The 12,987-nt window shown below is 44.9% G+C and overlaps 1 protein-coding gene across 1 annotated transcript in view; it reads left to right on the forward strand.

Moving 5' to 3' along the window:
* Positions 1 to 11,045: 11,045 nt before the first annotated feature.
* The window catches only part of KANSL1 (KAT8 regulatory NSL complex subunit 1), a 171,564-nt gene continuing 169,622 nt past the window's right edge, over positions 11,046 to 12,987 (forward strand). The window contains exons 1-2 of the mRNA XM_075911136.1: positions 11,046 to 11,370; positions 12,249 to 12,391. The gene's annotated coding sequence lies outside the window, so the exon portion shown is untranslated. The remainder of the gene's footprint in view (positions 11,371 to 12,248; positions 12,392 to 12,987) is intronic.

The following is a 12,987-nucleotide window of genomic DNA, read 5'->3' on the forward strand; positions in this document are numbered from 1 at the left end:
GGGTTTGTTTAGTCTGCAGAATAGAAGAGTGAGGAGGGATTTGATAGCAGCCTTCAGCTTCCTGAAGGGAGGTTCCAAAGAGGATGGAGAAAGGCTATTCACAGTAGTGAAAGATGGCAGAACAAGGAGCAATGGTCTCAAGTTACAGTGGGAGAGGTCTATGTTGGATTTTAGGAAAAACTATTTCCCTAGGAGGGTGGTGAAGCACTGGGTTGGGTTACCTAGGGAGGTGGTGGAATCTTGATCCCTAGAGGTTTTTAAATCTCGGCTTGACAAAACCCTGGCTGGGTTGATTTAGCTGGGATTGGTCCTGCCTTTGGCAGGGGGTGGGACTTGATGACCTCCTGAGGTCTTTTCCAGCTCTATGATTTTATGATTCTATGACTGTGCATATCATCTCAAATCTCCTGTAAAGTAGCTGGCAGGAGCAGGTTATTGTAGGTGAACACTTGGTGGATCTAAATGTAACCCCCTTTTTCCTCTGTGGGTCACTCGGGAGCAGGTCATGCAGGTGTGCCTGGGCACCTGATTTGCTTTAACAGAAAAGGAGATCCTGAGTACCCCGGTGGTGATGTTGTTTAGTTGGGATTTCCTTATCCATCCCTTTGCGGTAGTCCCTTGCTCCTAAATAATATACAACGGTAGTGCCTCCACCTCGCCAGCCCTGTACACACTTAATGGTGTGCCTTGGGAGCCTCCAGGAATAAAATTATTCCAGGAATAATCTGGAACTAACTCCAACACAACAAGTATAAATAATATATATATATCATTGATTAAATTAGAATTGACACATCTTTACTTAACTTAATAGCATTAACCTATAAGCTTTTACTTATTGGTTAATCGGCAAATCAACTACACTAATACATCCCTATCTTACCCTATCTTTTTCAAAGACAAGGTGCACTTATGCCCACATCCTGCATTTCTACCTAAAGCGGTGTCACACTTTCACATGAACCAGGATATCTTCCACCTGGTCTTCTTTCCTAAACCCCACACAAACAACAGACAGTGTGCACTTCAGTCTTTAGATGTTAGATGTGTGTTTGGCCTTTTATTTAGAGAGTACAAACCCATTCTGTAAGTCCCCACAGCTCTTTGTCTCCATAGCAGAGAGGATGAAGGGATGTCCAGCTTCATCCCAATGCATCTCATCATGCATTAGAGAGCGCTTCGATATTGTGAGTTCCAGTCCCAGCAATTATGGCTCGCTCCACCAGGGCCCAGGCACCCTTAACCACCTTCCTCGCTCAGGACATATGCAGGGCAGCGACTTGGTCCTCCATTCATACCTTCACCCAGAGCCGTCCTATCTATAGGTTGGTTCAGAGTGGCCATTCCAGGCCCCATACTTTGTGGGGTCCTACAGCAGCTGCATCAACTGTCCTATGGATGGGACCCAGGCCAGAGGATTACAGGGGGCCTGGCACAGGGCAGCAGCTGAGGTTATCCCCACCCACCCCGCACTCACTGCAGACAGCAGGAGCCAGAGTGGCCTGGCAGCCTGCTCCACTCTGCTGCCCTCTCCCAGCCCACTGTACTCAGCTTCTCCATGGCAGCAGGAAGCAGATGTGTTGAGATCTTTGAGATGAGTTGCTCGTATCAATTCCAAATCCCTCCCATTCCTGAACCAACGGGTACCACTAGGACAGGGGTGGACAAGATACAGCCTGTGGGCCAGATCCAGCCCGCCAAGCCATTTGATCTGGCCCATAGCCAACCCTGCTGGCTCCCGCCGCTCCCAGACCAGTTGAGTGTGCAATGTCATTCACTGTTCAAAGCTGCTGGTGGCTCCCTCCCCCAGCCAGGGGCATGTGGCACCTAGCGGGAGCCAACAGCCGGTTTCAACAGTGAAGCAAAAGGACAGGGAAGGTTCCATGGCAGTTGGGAGCAGAAGGGTGGGGAAGGTTTCGTGGCAGTTGAGAGCAGAAGGGCAGTGAAGGTTCCGTGGCAGTTGGGAGCAGAAGGGTGGGGAAGGTTCCGTGGCAGTTGGGAGCAGAAGGGCAGTGAAGGTTCCGTGGCAGTTGGGAGCAGAAGGGCAGTGAAGGTTCCGTGGCAGTTGGGAGCAGAAGGGTGGGGAAGGTTCCGTGGCAGTTGAGAGCAGAAGGGTGGGGAAGGTTCCGTGGCAGTTGGGAGCAGAAGGGTGGGGAAGGTTCCGTGGCAGTTGGGAGCAGAAGGGTGGGGAAGGTTCCATGGCAGTTGGGATTTGAAGGGCAGTGAAGGTTCCGTGGCAGTTGGGAGCAGAAGGGCGGGGAAGGTTCCATGGCAGTTGGGATTTGAAGGGCAGTGAAGGTTCCGTGGCAGTTGGGAGCAGAAGGGCGGGGAAGGTTCCATGGCAGTTGGGATTTGAAGGGCAGTGAAGGTTCCGTGGCAGTTGGGAGCTGTAGGACTGGTGATATTCTGTGTTGGCCAGGAACAGAAGGCTCAAGGTTGTTCTGTAGCAGCTGGGTGGGAACAGAATCTTTCAGAATGTCCCACAGTTGTTGGTCAGCAGACGGGGGCAGTGACAGCAGCAGGACGCCCTCCAGCCCCTGCAAAGCAGGAGAGAGAAAGTGAGCTGGCCTGTCCATGAGGAGGATCCAGTGCAGACAAGAGCATGAGGCAGAGAGAGGGAGCAAGGAGAGAGAGGCAGAAAGGGCCTGAGGAAGATCGTCCTCCTGAAAGCTACGGGAGTGCTCTGGGTAACCTCACTGCCTTGGGTGGGGGAAGGTGGACGTGCTGACTCAATTCTCTTTTTAAAATATAAAATGTACTCCATCTGTTCCCCCACCCCCAAGATCCATTTTTTCTAGCTGCTATGACCAGAAGGGGACCTGACCCCCACTGCTGCTGCTTTGCAAAATTGGCAGAGCTGGGTACCTGAGGATTCCCCTGCCATGGCGCAATGCCTGTGTAGCACATTAATGCTCACTCAGCTCAGATGCCCAGTCAAAACAATGGGTCTGCAGATGAAACCTGTGAGTCACTGGTCCAGACTAGGCCCTGCCTGTTTTGTTCCACGTCCACAGCTGCTTCCATGGACAAAGCCACTTCTGAACAGCTCCCCTGCCTTGCCACCCTTCCTCTAAAGACACTTTACCTCAGAAATTGGCTTTGGAAGGCTTTTGAGGTTCTGCAGCCTCCTTGTTGATATTTTGAAGCCAGTTCTGCCCTTCAAGGAAGGCATTCTTAAAAGAGCCCCTCGGCGTGTGTCTTTTCACCTTATTTTCTTAATTACCTAAGGAAATCCCTTTTAGGGACTTTTGCAGGCTCCAAATTTAATTTGATAACAAAAAGTTCTTCAGTTTAGTTGGGCTCAAAGTCTGTGTTTTCTAATCCCTAATACAGAAAAATGCCCCTGGAAAATTCCTGACAAAGCTTGATTTTTATTTAGTTATTTATGGAGGGCAGGGGGAGCCTTCCAAAAATCCATCAGGCATTGAAAAGAATTCTGAGGTAATTTTTTCCAGAAAAGGGATTAAAAAACATCAAGCTCCCAATATAAAATGAATAATTTTGGCACCAAATTCAGTTCATGCATTTCTGAGGCATTTTTTAAACCAATAAGAGTGTAAAGGCCCCAAATTATTCAGAATTCAATTAAAATGTTTATTTTGGAGTCTCTCACCTTCCTCCCCTGCAAAATTAACTGAGATTTGATGTTTTTAATCCCTGTTCTGAAAAAAAAATTACCTCAGAATTCTTTTACCTCTGAAAAGTCTTCTAACTTCTGCTTGAGGATCCTTGTTCAATTTGGCACCAAACATGCTTATGCCCAAGTGTCCGTTGTTACAGCCCAGTATGCAGGGCCATAAAGCCAGTGCATCCAGAGTAGAGAAAGTCCCTGGGTGGTATAAATTTATAATGCTACTTCTGGGCTTCCCTGCTCAGGTTCCACTAAGGATAAGGAATTAGGCGATCGACAGCACCCAGGAAAATGGCACTGTTAATGCCACCACGCCTCTTGCTGGAACCTAGGAGTCTGTGCCCAAGTCAGTCCATTATCAACAATGTTAAAAGGTTTAAAGAACCTGACTTAGGAGCATAGTTGATCCATGGTAGCACTCAGGAGGTGCACTGCCCCCTTGTGTCCCCACCAAAATTTTAATTGCTAAATGGGGTGCCTCCTCATGCATCTCCATTTTCTGAGTGGCCCTCCCTGCACCCACTTCCTCCGCAGGCACCAGTCGCCTATGCCTAGGAAGAATGAGCATGCTTAGTCCTAAGACCACTGAGGGGCACCTGATGACAGTCTGCAGATATGTTATGGAATGTGATAAAGAGGAAGGTGATGAATTGTTCTCCGTGTTCACTGAAGGTAGGTCAAAATGTAATGAGTTTAATCCACAGCAAGGGAGATCAAGGTTAGATATTAGGAAAAAAAAACTTCCCAGGGAAGTTGTGGATAGGGTTGCCAGATTGTTTTAACAAAAATACCAGACACACTTGACATTACATCACAATCTACATTACATCTTATTTAGAAAATACAGGACATTTATATTTTCTCAATTTGTTTCCTGAACAGAAAGCTCAAATACTGGACTGTCCGGTTCAAAACCAGACACCTGGCAACCCTAGTTGTGGAGTATCCATCATTTAAGGTTTTTAAAGAACAGGCTGGACAAATACCTGCCAGAGATGGTCTAGATCAAAGCTATCCAATTTTGGAAGCCCCGGGGGCCACAATGATACTCATAGTACATGCCAAGGGCTGCAACTTAAGTGTGTTTGCATACACATGCAAATCTATATGCAAATATATGCAAATAGCTTCATCCACACTGACGGGCATGAATACAAAGATTAAGGCAAGACTACACAACATGCAGGCCCCATTTAAGTCAGTTCTGCTGATATTAATAAAATTTCCACCCATATGACAGCAGTTAATGAGCAATGACAGTCCAGGAATTTAACTACTAAAATGTATATCAACAGAAGACCATTATATTGACTACATTTTGTTTTGGTTCCCACCTACGGGCCACATGTTGAGCACCGCGCAAATCCAAACTGCACTGCAGGCCGCATGTTGAGTAGCCCTGGTCTAGATGTACTTGATCCTGCCTCAGCACAGGGGGCTGAACTTGGCTTCTCAAGGTACCTTCCGGGAGCATCATTTAAGGGAGAGTTAGGGGGTCTGTAGCCCTCCGTGAAATTTGAATATTTGAATTTCATTCTTGAGGTCTGCTTAAAGTGCATGTCTTAGCCCCAGATACGACTCTTAACTGCAACAGATCTTGTACTCTGCCTCCCAGCTTTGCCTTTGGAGCAGGGAGTTTGTTTATAAACAGAGGGAGGCAGAGTGATTAAGATAACAAGGGGTTTGTAGTTCAAGTAACTGGAGGATCATTAGTTGATCAGGAAAACATTGCCAGGTACTCCACTTAAAAGACAGGAAACAAAGAGTAGTAATAAATAGTGGTGTACTCCAGGCAGAGTGCTGTTCAACTGATTCATAAGAGATCTTGAAAAAGAGGTAAACAGAGAAGTGGCAAAATTTGCAGATGATATAAAATTACTCAAAATAGTTAAAGTCCAAAGCTGACTGCAAAAAATTACAGAGGGATCTCACAAAACTGGGTGACTGGGTAACACAATGGCAGATGGAATTTGCTGTTGATAAATGTAAAGTAATGCACATGTAAAAATATAATCCCAACTATACATATAAAATTAAGGGGTCTAAATTAGCTGTTACCACTCAAGAAAGAGTTCTTGGAATCACTATGGATAGTTCCCTGAAAACATCTGCTCAATGTGCAGTGGCAATCTAAAAAGCTAAAAGGAATCATTAGGAAAGGAAAGGAATAATAAGACAGAAGATATCATATTTCTTCTATATAATACTGCATGTAGATCTGGTCATCCTATCTAAGAAAAGATATATTGGTTTTGGAAAAGGTACAGGGTATGTCTAGACTGCATCCCTCTGTCGGTAGAGGGATGCAGATTAGGCAGGTCGACATTGCAAATGAGGCAAATGAGGCAGGACAGTGTAGATGCAATAATGCTTTCCATTGACCGAACTCTGTCAACAAAAGGCGTTATTCCTCGTAGAATGAGGTTTACATACGTCGACAAAACTGCTGAGTTTTGTTGACATTATGTCGACATAACTCAAAGGCAGTGTGGATGCAGGTATAGTTTTGTCAACAAAAATCCACTTTTGTCTACAAAACCCTGTAGGCTAGACACACCCTTTCAGAGTATCCCTGATACAGACAGAAAGTGTAATGACACTCTTGCTCCAGCCTCTATGACTGCTTTCAAGCAGCCGAACATTTTGGGCTTTGGTTCCCATTCTGTGCAGTTTCCAATCTAAGTCAGGCAATAGAGTTTCTCTCGGGATGGATACTATTTAGTTTGGGGAAAACGAACATTCTACTGTTGCCTATGCTGTCTGATTTCCCAGGCGCCTGCTCTTTTGATGTTACAGATTGTTCTCATTTGGGACTTGCTTCTTCATCCATTTTTTCTGGCTCTTTAGGAAGTTCATTATCACGCTCCTCATACTTTTAATATCTTAAAAGAGGGGAAGACACAGAAAGCCATGTAACATCAAGACAAAGAAAAAAGATGTCTAAAGTCAAGTACATTTTCCTTAAAATTTTCCAATATAGGTGTGATTTGGAGTGAGGAGTCCCACATTTCCCTTTTAGATTAAAATGTTTCCTCAGATTAAAATTCCTCATGTTTGAAGACGCTACTAGTCAAGAATAAAACTAGGAGAAAGTGCAGAAATTGTTTATTGAACTTACAAGAAGAAATTAATAATAAAAAAACAAAAACAAAGGTCATGCTTAATTCATTATCATCCTGCCTCTGGGAACGTCCATATTTTCTTCCTCTCGGCACAGGTTCAGAAGAGTAATTGTATGGATTCTAGCCTTTAGTTTATATCTCCATGGAGCTTGTATAGGTGGGTGAGATTTAGATCTTCTGTATTAAGGGCCCCAAGGATTTTGCCAAAGCCACCTTTGGACACCTTTGTCAGATGTTCTTTCCTACAGTATTAAAAATCAACACACTTGGAGCAGTTCTTAAAAAATTGTTTTGTAACAGCCATCTTCTTTTAAGATGCCTACACTGATGTAATCTACTTATTTGCTAGAGCTATAGTGTGCAATGTGATGCTCTGAAGACACCTGTGACTCCCACCCTGGAAAGCTGATGACTAGTTTTTCACACAAACAAATGATCACAGAGTTCCATGAATGAACTCCATGGATTGGGGTTGTCCACTCTATGGGTGAAATCTTGACCTCACTGAAGTTAGTGGGAGTTTTGCCATTGATTTAAGTGGGTCCAGGGTTTCCCCTTATACTTCAAATAGTCCAGTGATTCTGATCTCCTTAGAGGGACAGAACAGCACCAGTGTAATAGAATTCAGAGCAGTCTGAAAAATCCTGTCTACTGTGGATTCAAATCAACACATCCTTATTATGCTTATTATGATATACATAGAACAGTTCTGGCCTACTTCAACAAGCTGGAGTGTACCTAGTCCTCATGTCTCCACAGGAAAACTACTCCTACTCACTATGGCAAAGAATAATCTCTACTCAAGGAAGAATGGTTTTGCACAGAATCTAATTCAAATCCATACAGCTGAACTTAGTCACCCTTTTTAAAGATATCTAGAAGGTAAAAGTTGCTTTGTTACATGATTGCCACACTGCACTATCTTGACTTTTGGGGTTCCATCATTGCAAAGAGATCAGTGGATGCCCAAACCTTCTTCTGTGTTGCAGTCCAGTGGTGCTTCTGGCACAGCTCACCTTTCCTCAATTTAAAATGTTAAAAACATGACTCTTTTAGATGTGATCAAGCGGATAGAGCATGGAGCTAAAAACGAGGAACTGAGATCTAGTTCTACCATCAGCTCAGCTTGGATAAATCACTTATCCTTTCTTTGCTTCAGTTTCCCCAAATGGGGATATTTATACCTATCTCATAGCAGGGTCATGAGGTTTAACTCATTAACCCTGCTAATAGTTGAACAGTGCTTACAAAATGTAGAGTACTGAGTAATATTATTTAATCACTCTCAGGCCCTGGGTTAGACTCTTTCTACCATAATGCATGCTATAATAATTTGTCCATTTCTATGCAAAGAATATTAAGCATAAACAGAACTCAACATTGCACTGTGAAGTGCCTAAAATAAATCCGATTACTTAACAATTTAGCATTTTTAGTCTTACATTTCAGGAAGGGCTTCATACTTTAAAATGGTTGGCCTTCTTTGTCTTCTGATCCTGGGAGGGGAGGTAACAACTACTGGAAATGTAAAGACTTCTTGAAAGCTGAAAGTTTATCAGCTCAGTATGTGACTTATGCCTCAACTGAAAAATCTCTGAATAGAACTTACAACAGACCCACTTCACATGCGCTGAGAAACCAGCTTTTCATATCTGGGTTTCCCGGACATGGATTCTTGCTGAAATTGCCACAGCAGCAGTAACCACTCTTACTCCACTGACAATGAAAAAATGTACAATATAACAGGAAAAATTAAATAATGGTCTTGCCTTCTCTAGGAAAAAAAAGAGATGTGTGTTCTAATACTTGTTAGCATCCTGGTGTTGATGTAGCAAGCTGTAATTTTAACATGTAAGCAGGTCAAAGCAATCCCTAGGAAAAAGTCTATCAGGCTAATGAGTTAAAACTGCAAATTGTCTTGTCTGCATTAGGATTTTAACATGTTAAAAACCAGGAGCAGAAGTAACTTCCTAATTAAATATGTGCACTATACTGGACTTAATTGCTGAGGTGGCACGTACCACCTGCAGCTACACCTGGTGCCCTGGCACTGGAACTGTAATCCTGGCAGGTTGAGGAAGGAAGGCCCTTGTGGTTGTGGTTAGAGTTTCCTGGAAAACAAGCAAGCTGGCTCCATGCCCACACTACAGCAATGGCAGTGCTATGGGCATTGCTGTCACATCACCACTCAGGTTTCAGCTACTCTTGGTTTACGAGGCAGTGGGGTGTGATCATTGGAAAAAGATTATATCTGGGCCTCCAATGTGTGACAGATATGTTAGTGGACCATCCTTGTGGGGCTTTTGCACTTAACCTATTAACAATTGCCCTGTCTCAGCTAGTAGTTTGTTCAGGGGGACATGAAGCAAAATGCAGGACAATGTAGCACTTTAAAGACTAACAAGATGGTTTATTAGATGATGAGCTTTCGTGGGCCAGACCCACTTCCTCAGATCAAATAGTGGAAGAAAATAGTCACAACCATATATACCAAAGGATACAATTAAAAAAATGAACAAATATGAAAAGGACAAATCACATTGCAGAACAGGAGGGGGATGCGGGGGGGGGGGGGGAAGAAAGGAAGGTAAGTGTCTGTGAATTGATGATATTAGAGGTAGGGAGAGTGGGATGTTTGTGAGTTAATGGTATTAGAGGTGATAATTGGGGAAACTGTCTTGGTAATGGGTGAGATAGTTCAAATGTTTGTTAAGTCCTTGTTGGCAAGTGTCGAATTTTAACATGAATGACAGTTCAGAGGATTCCCTTTCAAGTGCAGATGTAAAAGGTCTTTGTAGCAGAATGCAGGTGGTCAAGTCATTGAGAGAGTGTCCTTTCTGGTTAAAATGGCAAGAAACTGTTTTCTCTTTGTGATCTTGTCTGATATCTGTTTTGTGGGCATTAATCCTTTGGCGAAGTGTCTGAGATGTTTGTCCAATGTACATAGCAGACGGACACTTTCGGCACATGATAGCATAGATTTCTATCACTATTCAGGGGGACAGTCTTTGGGAGAACTGCTAATAGATTGTGTGCCCACAACAGGAAAAGCAACTTTTGTTTTTCTTCTAAAACCAGCAGGGATATGATATTCAGGGATACCTTCACTGCAGGAATCCTCCTGCTTTTCCCTCTCCCTCTTTGGTGAGTTTCCTAGCTCAGAGCGGCGTGCTGCGACGTGACAGGCGCGCCCCAGCTTTTCCTTCCCCCTGTAGGCCCAGATGTGGTGTGATGGCATGTGCGGGTGTGTGTCAAAGCCTCTCTCAGCTTGGAGGCTGCAGAGGTCTTTTTGTGGTCCAGAGTGGTCCCCGTGCCCCTCAGAAGCAGAGATGCTGAGTGCAACAGGATGCCCTCTTTCTCACCATCCCTCTCCCTGACTCCCCCTGCCCATTTCACACAGTCTCCCCATTCCCAGGCTGTGTAGTTTGCCCCTTATCTCATTCAAGCATGAGGGTGAGTGAGTGGGGGGGGGGGGACTGATCCAGTGGATGGGCCCTGCCTGGCAGCCACATGCAGCCCTCCCCTTCCCTTAAACATCTCCGGGAAACACAAGCAGAGGCAGGGACAAGCCGAGACACCCGCATCAATCACCCCTCCCGCCCCGCCCCCTGACGCTGACAGACACCCCCTCCTCCAACCACACCGGCCCAGGCCCTCCCCACAGCCAATGAGAGGGGAGGAGGGAGGAAGATCCCCACTTCAAGGCTGGTTGAGCTGTGCAGGTAGGTGCTGGGATGTGGGAGCAGAGGCTGGAGCTGGTGCAATCGGGGGAGGAAAAAGGGGGAGCTGTGGAGGGCTGGGCGGGGGGGCACCTGGCCAGGGCAGGCCGAGGGGCTGCGGGGCAAGGCAGCGGGGGGGCTGTAGCCTTGCAAAGGCATGTTGCCGGGGAGAGGGAGCGTGTGGCTGGCAGAGGGACCGATCACCCCCTATGGTGCTGCCATAGACAACAGGCCAAGTAGTGCTAGGAGCCCCCGTCCTGCAACTTTGCACGAGGAGTCACTGGGGCTGGGGGCGAGGGTGGTGAGGGGAGGGTCAGAACTTTATTGGATCGGGCCGTGGAGTCGCCTGCCCTGCAGTGAGCACAGCCCCCTGTGACTCTTCCATGCAAGCAGAGAGGAGCGATTGCTCAGAGCTAATTCACCAGGCCAAGGCGGGGGGCGGGGGAAGAAGGAGGAATGGTTCTTGCACAGCCAGAAAGTGAGTTTGGGGGGGCGGTGGGGGACGGAGAGGTCGGGGGAGAGCAGGAACTTTGCAGCTAGACGTGAAACGCAAATAGACGGGGTGGGGGGGGGATCTGCAGCTGCTCAGTCACACACCACATTGGGGGGGGATATTTTGTGGCATTTTGCAACAATGGTGATGGCTAAACGAGCAGGCCAAATGCTGGGAGCTGCTGGGGCATCGGGCAGGGGGCATCCGCAGAGGGGGCCGGGAATGAGCTCTAACCTGGGCCAGCCGCATGCTGGGAGACACCCGGATCGTCTCCTCGCAGAGCGGATACACTGGAGGGGGCTCGGGGTGAGCGTCGTAATTTGGAGAGGGCTTCCAGTGCCTGCGCAAGGACACTTTATAACTCCCGAGCTGCAGCGAGATTGAGCCGTGGCTTGGAGTTTTCAGGCGAGTCATCGGTTGTGGCTTCTCAGGCGTTTGGGTTTTGTTTGTTTACTTGTGTTAAGGGAAACAAAATGACCACAGACATGCACGATCCCCAAGGCATGGACAGGAGCAAAAGAAGGCGAGGAGAGGCACTGGCACTAACATGGCAAAGGCGTCACAGAAGCAAACATGGCAAAGAGCCTGTAAAGACTTTAGCTATTCAGTTTTAGGAAATGGGATAGAAAATATTCTTAGATGTCTTCTATTTGTCCAGTCCTCCATTTTACCCAAACATTGAAAAAAATGGCATATTTGATACTCCCAAGGTGGGTTTTAGAATGATTTAAAACAAACAAAATCCTGGCAGAAATAACTCTATGACTTTTTTTTGTTATTGTAAATTATTCCCTTCCCCAGCCCCCAAAGACCTGATCCTGGAAAATAAATGTATTTCAGTGGGTGGCAGGCATTCATAAATGTGGCATAAAATTAAGTGATTGTGTAATTTCTCATGGAGGTGATTTCTTAAAAGAGAATTTTCATGAGAGCCTAAGGGAGTTAGGTGCTTAAATCCCAATCCTTTTTTTACATTCCTTTCATCTCTTTAACTGAATTATTTAATCTATATAGTGTGCAGATTTTTGTCTGCACTTTCCAACTATTTTGTCCTCCAGGAGTTTACAGAGGTGTGTCTATTTTTCCAGTTATTGTGATTCTTTACATAGTTTGTTTTGTGTGTTTGCTATATATTGTGCTTTTTTGGGTGAAGTTGGTGATAAAATGTCTACTTTCTAAATCCTGATTTTTTTTTTCTTAAGGCTAGTTGTATCATATATGTTTTGTTTGCAAGTTATATTTCTTTCCCTTGATTCTTTTTTTATTGTTGTTTTTTGTTATAGACAAAAGATTTCCACTTCTTGAAATCAGAAAGATTTGCGGAATTTGGTTGGATTTGGAAAGATTACAAGTCCTTCAGAACTCCATCCTGAGTCTTTTCTGAATTGCTCCAGACACTATGGATTTTATTAAGATGTCCTGCAAGGTAGGAACTTCTAGTTCTTCATTTTTAAACTGGTACCTTGTTTACAAACTTTTGTTCAATACAAAAATGCCTGAATTATGAAAAGCACCATGATAGTTGAGGTCTTTGTTTAGAATTCTGATGGTACCATTTATTCTCAGGAGAGGTTTAAAATCCAGGACCTCTTTAACACTTTCGTGAAACATAATTAACCAAAAAAGGAACTCCAGGAATACAGCTCAATACTGAAAGTGAACTTTTTAGGTTTGGGCTCTCTCTGAGGAAGAAAATTGGTGGTGTAAAATTGGAAAAAATACAATTAATTTCTGGAATTTTTATTTTTTTAAATATATATGAAACTTATTTTGAATTTGTATATGTATTTTAAGTGTGAATATAATATTAAAAAACCTATTCATTTATACTAATAACTATAATTTTAGGTGAGTATTTCAGGATCATTCAGCATGGTACCAGAAATGCTTTATCAGCTTTTGACACTGTCTCCTGATGTAGTGTACTTGGGAGGTCACTGTATGTTGTAAACAGGAGCGGCCCTAGACGAGCTGCCAGCAACTGGCGCCTTAGGCGAAACGTGCAATCGGCACCCCTGCCTC

This window comes from Pelodiscus sinensis, chromosome 29 (assembly GCF_049634645.1).
Source record: "Pelodiscus sinensis isolate JC-2024 chromosome 29, ASM4963464v1, whole genome shotgun sequence".
Taxonomy (NCBI): domain Eukaryota; kingdom Metazoa; phylum Chordata; order Testudines; family Trionychidae; genus Pelodiscus; species Pelodiscus sinensis.